This window comes from Nicotiana attenuata, chromosome 11 (genome assembly GCF_001879085.1).
Source record: "Nicotiana attenuata strain UT chromosome 11, NIATTr2, whole genome shotgun sequence".
NCBI classification, from domain to species: domain Eukaryota; kingdom Viridiplantae; phylum Streptophyta; class Magnoliopsida; order Solanales; family Solanaceae; genus Nicotiana; species Nicotiana attenuata.
The window spans coordinates 46,984,717-46,998,101 of record NC_031999.1 but is presented as its reverse complement, the minus strand read 5'-3'; positions in this window follow the sequence as shown (position 1 = coordinate 46,998,101).

The window sequence follows — 13,385 nt, the reverse complement described above, 5'->3', positions numbered from 1 at the left end:
GATATACTTAGTCTCAAGGTTGGGAGTTTAAGTTGAAAAGGTTGACCAAATGTTGACTTGTGTGTAAACAACTCCGGAATGGAGTTTTGACGGTTTCGTTAGCTCCGTTGGGTGATTTTTGAACTTAGGAGCGTGTCCGGATTTTGATTTGGAGGTCCGTAGTTGAATTAGGCTCGAAATGGCAAAAGTTGGATTTTTGGAAAGTTGACCGGGAGTGGACTTTTTGATATCGGGGTCGGATTGGAATTCCGGAAGTTGGAGTAGGTCTGTGGTGTCATTTGTGACCTGTGTGCAAAATTTGGGGTCAATCATACGTGATTTTGTAGGTTTCGGCATCATTTGTAGAAATTGGAAGTTCAAAGTTCATTAGTCTTGAATCTATGTGCGATTCGTGTTTTTGATGTTGTTTGAGGTGATTTGAGGGCTCGACTAAGTTCGTATCGTGTTTTAGGACTTGTTGGTATGTTTGGTTGAGGTCCCGGGGGCCTCGGGTTGATTTCAGATGGTTAACGGATCGAAATTGGAAGTTAGTACATTGCTGAAGCATGAGCTCTTCTGGCGTGATCGCACCTGCGAGGGATTTGCCGTAGATGCGGCTGGATTTGCGCAGGTGCAGAGATGGGCTGGCCTGGGAAGGGCGCATGTGCGAGGGGTTGACCGCATCTGCAAGCCCGCAGGTACGAGCAAGGCTCCGCAGATGCGGAGTTGAGAGAGGGGTCTGATTTTGCAGAAGCGGAAAGAAGGCCGTAGAAGCGCCTCCGCAGGAGCGGAACCTGGAGCACAAATGTGATCCTGGAGGATTTAAGTGAACACCGCAGAAGCGGATGATTTTACCGCAGAAATAGTTCCGTAGGTGCGGTTAACTGGCTGTAGGTGCGAAAAGCCTGGCAGTGTCTTATAAACGAGGGTTCCGAGATTTTTCACCATTTTTAACATTTCAAGCTCGGTCTAAGGCGTTTTTTGAGAGGGTTTTCGAAGGGGTTCTTGAGGTAAGCCTCTTGTGCTCATTTCTATTCAATAATCTTAGTTCCCATTGATTTTCCCGCCTAGATGATGTGACTTTGCAGTGAAATTTGGGGTTTGAGGCTAGGGATTTGGATAGTTGATTTAGGGGATTTGGGTGACGATTTGGTATCGGATTTTGATAAATTTTGTATGGTTAGACTCGTGGTTGAATGAGCTTTCAGGTTTTGTAATTTTTGTCGGATTTCGAGACGTGGGCCCGGGGACGACTTTGACTCGATTTTTGACTTTTGATTAATAACTTTGTATTTTCTAGTGGAATTGATTCATTTAGCCCGTGTTGATTGTATCGTACTGTTTGTGGCTAGATTCGGGATATTTGCAGGCCGACTTGCGAGGCAAAGGTGTGTTGGAGTATAGATTTTCTCGGATTGAGGTGAGTAACAATTCTAAATCTGGTTCTGAGGTTATGAAACCCCGTATTATATGTCTTGTGATTGGTTTAGAGGTGACGCACATGCTAGGTGACGGGCGTGTGGGCGTGCACTGTAGGAATTTTGACTTGGTCTGTTCCGTGAAACTGTGAAGTTGAATAACCTGTTGTTAGCTGTATGTTCTCCATGTGTTATAGAAATTTGACTGCAAATCATATTAGAAATCATGTTTAGGCTATGTGTTAGTACTGTAGGGTTCCACAGAGGTCGTGTACTTGTTGAATTATTTGTTAATTGTTGTCTTGTACTCAGTCACATTTTTACTTGTGTATCATATCTCAGTCTCTTTTGTTCCTTGTTGATACATTACATCATTTCTGTTTGGGTTGATTTTCATGATTTCTGAGAGCCCGAGAGACTGGAGAACTTGGTGACTGAGTTAGGGCTTGAGTGTCGAGCTGTGAGCGATATATGTATATATATGGATCGGGTTACACGTCGCAACGAGCCTTAGGGCTGTATATATGTGGATCGGGTTGCAAGCCGCAACGAGCCTTATATATTGGGATCAGGGCTGCACGCCGCAACGTGTTCCATTGATTTATGCCATGATTGGCTTGATATAGCGCTTGTGCTGAAGGAGCCCCTCCGGAGTCTGTACACAAACACTAGTGAGCGCATGTACCTACTGAGTGCGAGTGACGTGTGCCGAGCTATTAAGAAAGACTGAGTGACTATTGCTCTGAGAAGATTTTGATTTCATTATTGTTGCACTTAGCTGCCATATATCACCGTCTTAATATTTTCTGAAAGATATTATATTCTATTTTACTTGAACTTGACATGAGGTAACTGATTTGATCTAAAATTATCAAACTTGAAAGCATGCCTACATTCCTATGTTGAAATTGCTGAAATTGAACCATAATTGCAGAGCTCGTCACTACTTTCAGTCCTTTATTTAGTCTTGTTACTTACTGAGTTGGTTGTACTCACGCTACACCATGCACTTCATGTGCAGATCCAGGTGTTTCCGGACACGGTGGGTGTTGAGTTCATCGCACAGTTGAACTCCTTCCATATCTTTTTCGCTTATTGTATTTAGTTTCGGACTATGTTAGACAGTATTTTCCAGACTTGTGATATTTAGATGCTCATGTACTCAGTGACAACCCGATGTTAGGAGTTTTCACGTTGTGTTTTGGATTTTCTATCTTGTTTATTAGAAGTCTTACTATTTAAACTGCTTTAAATCCATTTTTGTTAAAAGTGTTGGAGTAAATTCGTAAATGTCGGCTTGCCTGGTACCACATTCACGACAGGCTAGTTTTGAGTCGTGGCAACTATGTATACTTGATATGCAATTGTTAATTATCATTTTGAAAGTATTTCTACAATTTGATATTAAATAAAATAGTATAATAATTATGGATATTAAAATAATTTCCACATAGGCATAGTGTTAATTAGAATGTGTATTTAAATTTTGATACATAAATTTAATAAAAGGAGTGTCTGACTAAAGGATAATGGACATACAATTATATATACTAAAGGATCAAAACATATTTTTTTCACAAAAATTCTTTCTCTATTTTTATTTTTAGTTTTGCTAAAATAATTAAATCATTTAAAATTAATTAGTTTTAATCTATGACGGTTATAAATCTACGTTTAAGAATAAGGAAAATTGAAGAAGTGTTGGTCAATATTATCGACTTTAGTTATAATTTCATGCTTATTCTTTTTCTATTTTTGTTTTGTTATTTTTACTAAGATACTTAAATTACTCAAGATATTAGCTCATTGAAAATTTAGCAAATTAATTTTAATGTATAGCATATAAAATATTAATGGCAGTTATCATTATATCTAACATAGAATGTTTATTTATGTTAATATATTTATTTCTTGTAATTGTATAAATATTTACCACTAATAGATTTACTCTAATCTATTTTAAGAATTAATTATATTTAAGGGAAAAATAGACAAACTTAACGTGTACATATGGAGAAAACTTGAAAAGAAGTTTTATCACTATATTCCTAATCTGTACCATAAATTGATATAGTAACATTATTCTTTTATTAATTGAAAAGCAAAATAAGATTTAGGAAAGATTTTAGGATTTCTTATATAATTCAAATAAGCTAAGGAACGATTCAGTTAATAAATTTTGAATTAATTTTAAAGTCTTAAATATTAGAAAAGTAATTCAAATTAATGTTTTATTTAATGTAAATTTGATTTTTCAAAGGGTGAAAAAGTCAAACAACATTGTGCTAAGGGTCTTCGTACTTCTAATATAGTGATGATGATGATGATGATGATGATGATGATGATGATGATAATAATAATAATAATAATAATAATAATAATAATAATAATAATAATAATAATAATAATAATAATCACACCAGAAACAGGGGTGATTCAACAATTACCCCCTATGCAATTATCTCATTGGATGTCGGGTATGGAAAGTGCATCTACGGTACTTCAAGCGCCGCCGATGGAGAAAGTGCATCCACCAGAGGTAACCATGGCTACAACACCAAGGAAATTGACTTACTCTACTAGTTCTGGAGAAGACACGAAGACAGGCGGATGTGGTCAAAGGAAATCGGGTACAGCAACAAGGTTTACAACTAAAATTCTACCCACTAGAAATTCGGGATGCAATTAAAGTTGTTAAACTTAATCAAGAGAAATTGGATCAACAATGTCAGAAATGGAAAACAACCTTAATTGGCTATGCGGTTGGGAAAATCCACCGTTCAAAGAGATACTAAAGTTAGCCTATGGAGTGTGGAATTCTGTAGCAACCCCAAAGGTATTCCTTCATGATGATGGCTATTTTCTCTTTCGATTTGAATCTATGAAAGATAAACTTCAAATTCTACAAAGTGGACATTATACCTTTAACAATCGACCAATGATTCTAAAGGATTGGGATCCTGATTTCAATATCCAAATTAAACCTATGCGTGTGATTCCAGTATGGGTCACATTCCCAGTCTATCTATTCAGTCATGAGAGGCGGAAAATCTAGGGAGAATTGCAAGCTCACTAGGTAAACTAATCTGCACTGGTAAATTGACTACTCAATGCGAAAGGATATCCTATGCTACGGTCCTTATAGAACTGGATATTATCCAGACAATGCCTGTTAGGCTTACCACTGAAAGACCAAATGGGAAGCTATGGGAGCAGGTTATTGAGCATGAGTGGCAACCACAATTTAGTCAGGAATGCAACCATTTTTGGGCTCCTAACTGGTGAAAGCAGTAAGAAACTAGGGGCAACACGATCAACTGACAATCCAAACAACAAGAAGAATATGAAGGCCAAATGGGAGTGAAAATCCTAACCTACAGGGCAACCAGTTAAAAAGGTGCCTCCTAAAGATAAAGAGGAGGTCACTACTGAATCTGTTTAGCAACAAGTTGATGATCTGCAGGCCGAGATAAATGGCAGAGGAAAACAGGCAGTTGTATATCATGGGACAAAGCATAGGAAAGAACATCTCATTGACCCTGATGTACTTGCTAAAAGAAACCAATATGTTGTGCTGAGGAATGACCAGATCAAGGGCCAAATGCAGGATCCTCTCAGGGGTTAGAGAAAGGGATCAACCCTACAATTGCCCCCTCTCCCCCCTTTCCCCCTCTTCCCAATGATTATTTGTGCTTATAATGTTAGAGGACTTAACAAGTCCTTTAAACAAAGAGAGTTTAAGAGATTTCTAAACAAGAACAAGATAGATCTAGTTGGGTGCTTTGGAACTAGGGTTAAGAATAAGGCTCCTAATATTCAAAAAAACTTGGTGTATGAGTGGAAGTTTATTGATAAATCTAACTCTGCTCCTAATGGTAGAATCTGGATTAGATGGAGGTCTAATACAGTAACATTGATAACATTAGACTCCCCATCTCAACTGATTTATTGTCAAGTCAAGGATAGACATTCAACATTCACTAGTTCCATTACTTTTGTTTATGAAATGCATAATATAGCAGATAGGAAGGCCTTATGGGGTTAGTTGAGACATATTAATACAGTGGTCAGTGGACCTTGGCTTATCATTGGAGACTCCAATAGTAAACTACATGTTAAGGACAGGATCAATGGTATACCAGTATATCAATTAGAGATTGCAGACTTTCAGCAGTATGTGGAAGATATCGGCGTCGAGCAACTCACAAGAAAAGGAAGCCAATACTCCCGGAGTAACAAAAGAGAAGCAGGGGAGAGAATTTACAGTCACATAGACTAGGCTTTTGGAAATGTAGATTGGTTCAACTATTACAATGGCATTGAGGCTAATTACATGCTATCAGAGATCTCGGATCACACTCCTATAATAGTAAATACAGAAACCAAAAGAACAAAAGGGAAAAGACCTTATAGACTACTCAATGTTCTACTGAAACAGGAAGGATACAAAGAAGTAGTTGCATGTACTTGGGCACATGACATACATGGATACACTATATTGGGAAGCTAAAGCTAATAAAGGAAGCCACTAAAGACATGCACAAAGAGATGTCCTCTACAGATCTCAGGCCGGCACAACTTAGCAGCTGAAACACACATAGAATCACTGAATGAAGATTTTTTTAATCCATAACTGATTGAGGAGGAAAAGCTAAAACTTAGTCAATTGGAACAATTGGATAGAGTTAAAGATAAAGTAATCAAAAAAAAATCTATGGCAACCAGAATTGCATATGGTGACTCAAACTCTAAGTATTTCCATGCATACTTGAAAGCTATACATGCAAAGAACAGGATATCATCAATCTATAATGAAGCCAATATGAGACTAACAGATCCATCATTAATAAAAAAGGAATTATTGGGTTTCTTTCAAAAATTACTACGCGAAGCAGCTCCAGTTATATCTGGACTTGATGTGAATATTGCCACAAATGGTCCCTACCTGACACTGGCACAACAGCAGCAAATGCTTCTACCAGTAACTAGAGAGGAAATCATACAGGTTATTCAAGACTTACCTCTGGACAAAGCACCTGGTATTGATGGGTGCCCAACTGAGTTTTTAAGGAGTTCTGGCCACTTATTGGAGATGAAGTAATCACAACAGTGCAAGAATTATTTACAACTAGAAAATAATTAAGAGGTGAATGGTACTACTGTTACATTAGTACCAAAGTCTCCAAATCCATCCTTTCTCAAGGAATATAGACCAATTGCTTATTCTACAACCCTCCACAAGATCATAGCAAATATATTGACAGGAAGACTAAAGCCAGTAGTAGATCAAATAATAGGGTCCTCACAATCAGCTTCTATTGAAGGGAGGAACATTCTGGATAATGTGATCATAGCACATGGCCTGCTGAAAGGTTATTCCCAGAAATCATCACCTCCTAGATGTTTGATCAAAGTGGATTATAGGAAATCTTATGATTCTGTGGAATGGATCTTCTTGGAAGGATTATTATTGGAGCTTGGTTTACCTACTAGACTGGTCAAGCTCATTATGGAGTGTGTGAGCACTGTCAGTTTGATCATGGGGTGTTGACTCCCAGATTTGATACAAAGAAGGGGCTGAGACAAGGTGATTCAATGTCACCTTATCTCTTTGTATTAGTGATGGAATACCTAAATAGAGCTCTGAAGCAACTGAAGCTAAATCCAGACTTCAACTACCATCCAAAGTGTTCAAAGATGGAGATTGTGCATATCTACTTTGCATGATTTATTGATATGTTGCTGGGCAGATTCTATATCTATACAGCTCATGATGGTGTGTTTCGCCAAGTTCGCGGATGCATCATGCCTCAAAGCCAACATGGAAAAGAGTTCAATCTATCTGGAAGGGGTCTCTACTCAAGTAAAAGAACAAATCATATAAAATCATACCATTTTTCCTCTATGGGGGCCACTCCTAACTTGGCCCGAATATACTCATTCTTAATCTTATTAATCCTGGCATGCCCGCACATCCATTTTAACATCTTCATTTTTGCTACTTCCATTTTCTAGACATGAGAATTCTTGACTGCCCAATATTCTGCCCCTGCCCCATACAACGTAGTCGGTCTAACTAATACTCTGTAGAACTTACCTATAAGTTTAGGAAGCACATTCTTATCACATACAACACTGTATGCAAGCCTCTAGTTTATCACCCCGCACCAATACGATGTACAACATCCTTGTCATCTCTCCATTACCTTGGATTGTAGACCACAGGTACTTAAATCTATCTTTCTTGGGTAAGTTTAGGAGGCACATTATTATTATTATTATTATTATTATTATTATTATTATTATTATTATTATTATTATTATTTTCGTTGTTTTAAAATTTTATTTGTCTATCGTCGACTAAGACCATCTTTTTAATGTGAAAGAATTAGTTGAAGTGAGTGGAGAGAGAAAAAGCAATATGTGGAAGTGATATTCAATGCCTTGGAGATTCTTCGCTAAGCATTACGGCCCTGTTCAGACACTAAGTTAGACACACGTGTTCGAATGTTTTGAAGGTGTATAATACCTAAATCTTATTTTTGAAGCTATTAATGGCCAATAATATCCCAATTGAACTATTGAGTTAACTAGTATCATGGTTTAATGAGTGTAACTACTTAATTGTAGATATTGAGGAGCCGAGTTTACATCGTCTTTGAATGAAAACTAAGCTTCGTTAGAGGTGAGTTGAGGTTTCTTCCCTAAGTCAAGGGATAGATTAGAATATGTGTGTGTACATACATACATACATACATACATACACATCATAAACCTCTGACACAAAATGATTAGATTACATGATGTATTGTAGTTATTTGTTTATGTGTAATTGTTTGTCAACCTACTCGAGTATAAGTACACGATGACAAAAGTTAGCTACCCCATGCTCGCAAGTGCTAACTATTTTGTTGGGGGAGATAGGCCGACACTGCCCGTACGTTGTATCAGATCTTCACATATACGACCCAGATTATTTGTTAGGAAAATAGGCCAACACCCAGATTAACAGCATCATTAACATGATAATGAAGTAATTCATCAATGATTCCATCCTTATACCATATATTTATAACAAAGGAAACAATGCACAACTCCAACTATCTTCAATTAGCAACTTTATTCACTAGTTCATGTCTAGTCCAACCATTTAACTAAATCAACATCAAGATAACCTTAAGCACCTGCAAGAACACAATGCACATACCTCCTACAGTAGCTTCAAGTCGAAATCCAATTTATATTTAGCTTACAATAGCCCTCAATAGCAATACAACACCATAGAAGTGACTTAAGCTGATCCAAGTATTATCTTGTAGTTTATCATCCTGATTGCACCTGATGAATCGCACACCCACATTGCCATTAAGCGGAACTTTTAAGGAACTAAGAATACCGCAGAAGATGAAGCATGTACCCATGGATTAAAGACTGTCTTGACCCTGGGAATATAAGAAATCGAAGTATTTAGGGATTCGAGGCTTGTCATCTACCAAACTCAAAAGATATTAAAAACAAAATATGAAAAACTTTTGACATACCATGGTTATCTTGAAAAGCTCACTGAGAAATTCAAGAAAATCAGTTTCTCTCCACTACCCAGAGAAAAAATAAGTTCGCGGATGCATTGGCAACACTGGCCTCCATGATAAACATTCCTGAAGGAAAGTCCGCCCAATCATGATAGAACAAAGAAGCATCCCGGTGTATTGCAACATAATAGAAATTTTTGAGTTGACTCCCGGCATGTTCAACAACTTAACCAACATACAAGCAAGCTTGAGAACAATTAGTAGGCTATTATACTCACCTTATCCAGTAGTAAAAACTTGAAATTTCAGTAAAAACAGCCCACAACTATCCTCAATGACAACACAACCTCAAAGAGGTGTTATTCTTCACTAGAACTAACTTTTGATGTTGAAATATAGTGTAATCCATTTGCAAGACTTGAAATAACCTAGGGTTGGTATGAAAACCATGGAAGAGTATTTTACAGTACATAAACCACTTAAAACAACCTCCCACATGAGCTGGAACCACCCAAAAATCAGCAACAACAAGAAGAACAAGAAACTTACTAGCACGACGGGATTCCCGACACTTCATTTGTGTTGTTTGCCCTTTGTTTGGGTATTGGGTCATGAAAAAATTTTGAGAGAGTGTTTATAGGTGTATAAGGTCTAAAGATACTGAAAATGAATGAGTTAAAACGGGGTTGAGGCATCTTATATATGTCAACATATCTAAATCGCCTATGTGGGTCCCATAGAGAGATGCTTGGCGTAGTCTCGCTAAAATGTAAATATCTCTCTACTCCGACGTCATATAGACAAACGGTTTAATGAGTTAGAAACTAGACTCATAGATCTTCAATTTGGTAGGTATATCATCCAATAAATGCAAGTATATTGGGAGAAAAGCTCAGTTACATTTGACCTAAATTTCAGCATATTATGAATGTAACTTGTGATGACCTTTGCCAACTTTTGTTCCACAACTTGCTTGACTTCAAAACGTGGCACACGACTATCATAAGACTAAAATAACTCATAGAATAACCTCCTTATCATGTTAAGAACCATAGTCTCACCCTAAAGTACATGTTATAACATTCCAAACTTGTCGACTTTCGACTAAACTTATTTTCTTCAATTGGTTTAGCTTCTAAGCTTTCCAACCCTCTTGGTACTCGTTATTCATGATCTTAAATATTTGTAACCTCCAAGGTAACATTATTAACTTACTTTATATTCTTCCAAATATAATCTTATTTCTGAGCTTACATCAATTGACTTACGATGTACTCTCACGTACGAAAACAAGGGCTGTAACATCATTCCCCCCTTTGGAACATTCGTCCTCGAATGTTGACTGATGCACTTATTCGTCTCTTAAGAAATAGCTCTTACGAATAATGTAATATTGTCCTTGCCATCTAGGGAGCTCTTCGGTGAATAAATCCAAAGGCTAGGGCATTCCCCTCTTTAGGCCTCTTTCTCACACCACGACTTGTGGTCGAAATTCTTCCTATCTTGTAACTGCTTCTTCCTTCTTTCATCCAGCCTGTACGATTCTAACCTTGAATGTGCGCCTATATAACTCTTATCTCCTTTTTCCGTTAGATTTTAACCAATCTTTAGGCCTCACTTTGTGAACATATATAGTACTATGACAAGTTGTCCCTCGGGGCATCTATAGGTGTACTAAAGTTCTTCGCTCGGTACTTTATCGAACTTATGACTATTGCTATATCTTGTTTCATAGCCTCAATTATCTATGCTTATGGCTTTACTACAACTAGGTAGTTCATACTATACCGTAACTCTTACTTCGATTTATTATTACCGAGGTGTGCTACCCAACTCTAGGTTACTCTCTCATTGCCTATCCTATATATATAAATCTAAGCCATATAAGGCTTCCTTATTACTGTTCATCTAAAGAATGGCATCATAATCTCCTCTCATACTTTGTAATTTTTATCCATCTATTGTTGATTAACCTTAATGTTGATCTATAATCCACTACTGATAACTTGAAACCTCTTACGTAATACATTGTCACTAGGGCTCACGTCTCGTCCGGGAACATCTGAAGTGGTTTTCCTGATCCACATAGGGGCAATACTATACTTCAATAACCGTATTTCATAGCATCCCAATGTGATTCATCTTATGGGGGTATTCTAATCCCGTGCAATTCATGAAATCCCTTTCTCGTTAAATCGACCTAAACGTCATCCACTTATCTATCACAATTACACCCTTGTTCTACTACTAGGTCAGCATTTCATCTCTTCTAATTTCTCCTAGCCTTAGACTCCTCTAAGTTCATTTAGGATGTACCGAGCTTTCTATAACTTGCGGAAACCATCAACTCTCTTGTTTTGATGGGCTTAATCCCAAAGCCTTACCTATTCTTGTCACCTTCTCACTCACCTTTTCTTATCCTTACTCCCATCTACATAGAACCTTGTCGCTCTATGATACTTCATCTTGCGACCTACACATATCTATTTATATTACTCGCAACCTTCCTTTAACTTGCTAGCACCATAGATTTCCTTTTGTACCTTCTCAGTTGTCTTTAAATGTAAGCAATTACTTTTCCTGGTCGTTTTGCTACTTGTTGCATGAATACTTGACTTATCTTATTGCCCACGAATACTTGAATTTCCTGTAACTCATACGATCTCAAATATCACTTTGATTTTTATTTTCTTCCCGTTCATTAGCCACGATAGGTGCCACTTTCTTATGGAGTGCATACATTATTGCTGTGAGACTGCTGTTACAAGATCATTTCTTCTTCAGGTTGATATGCTTTGGCTGAATCCTTCTTCCTTATTTCCACAGCTAGTCTTTCATTATAGTACTTAGGGGAGACCCTCTGACTCTTGTAAAGCAACGAGCTTATTACATCATACACCCGACATAATTTTTGATGTTCTTGCTCGCCTATTATCCCTAGTTGCTTACCTCCGTGCCTTTTTGCTTGTAGGGTTGCTTCTGAACTAAAATTTAAACTGTCTCCCTAGTGGAACCCTTTTTTTTCCGTAACACTTATATGGTACCTTAACTATCCTAACTCCTATCTAAATATTTCTCAAGGATTACAACTTCATATATGCAAGGCTAAATTCACTATGTTAGGGTTCACTATGTTTATCTTACACAATCTACTGATTTGTCTATATCCTCTTGTCTAGCCATAACTAGGCTTTTCCTTAATCAACTACTTACTACTTGTTGGTCCATTCTCATATCTATATTCTGCGTAATCTCTCTTGGGTTATGTTCTTTGTCTTAACTTAACCCCTCGCGCTGGCTCCTTATGTATCAAGTGTTCATTTGCACTTATTTATCAATAACATCTAGTGCTGGAAACCTTACTGCTTCTCCCCGGTGTCGTGCTTGCATAATGTTCTGGAGTCGTGACATATCTGTATGATCTGAATAAATGCAACCTCATCTATTGGCCCAAGATCAGTTGAAGTTTTGAAGAATGACAAACAAACTCAGTAAAGGACCAGGTTCATCTAAGGAGACACAGTTGTTATGGCCCATACATATGAGATGCACGTGAAGAAGATAAGTCCTTGAGATCAAGCAGCAATATCTTGATAAATATCTTCTGAACTGATCGAAAAGATTGCATATAGGATAAGGAGTTGAAGTCTGCTTATGAAAAGGGAATTACATCCGGATCAAGAATATGGATTAGGAGTTAGAGTTGTTTTTGGACTTGAATTGTCAAAGGATCCACAATTTGAGTTCTTATCAAACTCTGATTACTAACTCTATAAATATAACGATTGTTCTCTTTTACAGGTGATTGCACATAAGCTGAAGTTAAACCAAATTGAGAGCAAAAGAGCTAGGCGATTGTTGCAAGCAATTTGTGTGTAATACAAGTGTGCAAATCTGAAGCTACAAGAACTAAGTGTGAAGAACCAATTCCATTGTGTCTTTCTTTATTTCTAGTTCAATTGTAGTAGGTGTTTTAACATTGTACCTTTCCAGCTTTCTTAGAAGCAATTGTATTAGGTGCATTGAGTATTCAAGTTAGAGTTAACTTGAAAGTGTCGCAGCAGTTGAGGCTGTGTGCTACACTGGGATTAGAGTTAATCCTTAGGTTTACAAAGAGTTTTGTAAATGCTGTTTTTGGCTCATTGAAGTTTAGTGGAAGTTTGGGAAAATCCTACTGAGTAGTAGGTCGTGGTTTTTTTTCACCTTTTGAGCCAGGTGTTTTCCATGTAAAAATCTCTGTGTTCTTTATTTCTATATTTTAATTCCACAAACAGTAGAAGTTAGAACACCTAGAAGAACCAGGTTCTTCTAGTGCGAAAATTAGGTACCACACAAATCACCCCCCCCCCCTCTTGTGTGGTATTGACGTCTAAAACATCAATTGGTATCAGAGCGGGTTATCCTTGAAGAGGCTAACACCTTAGGAGAAGATCAAAAATGAGTGCACCACCTGGGA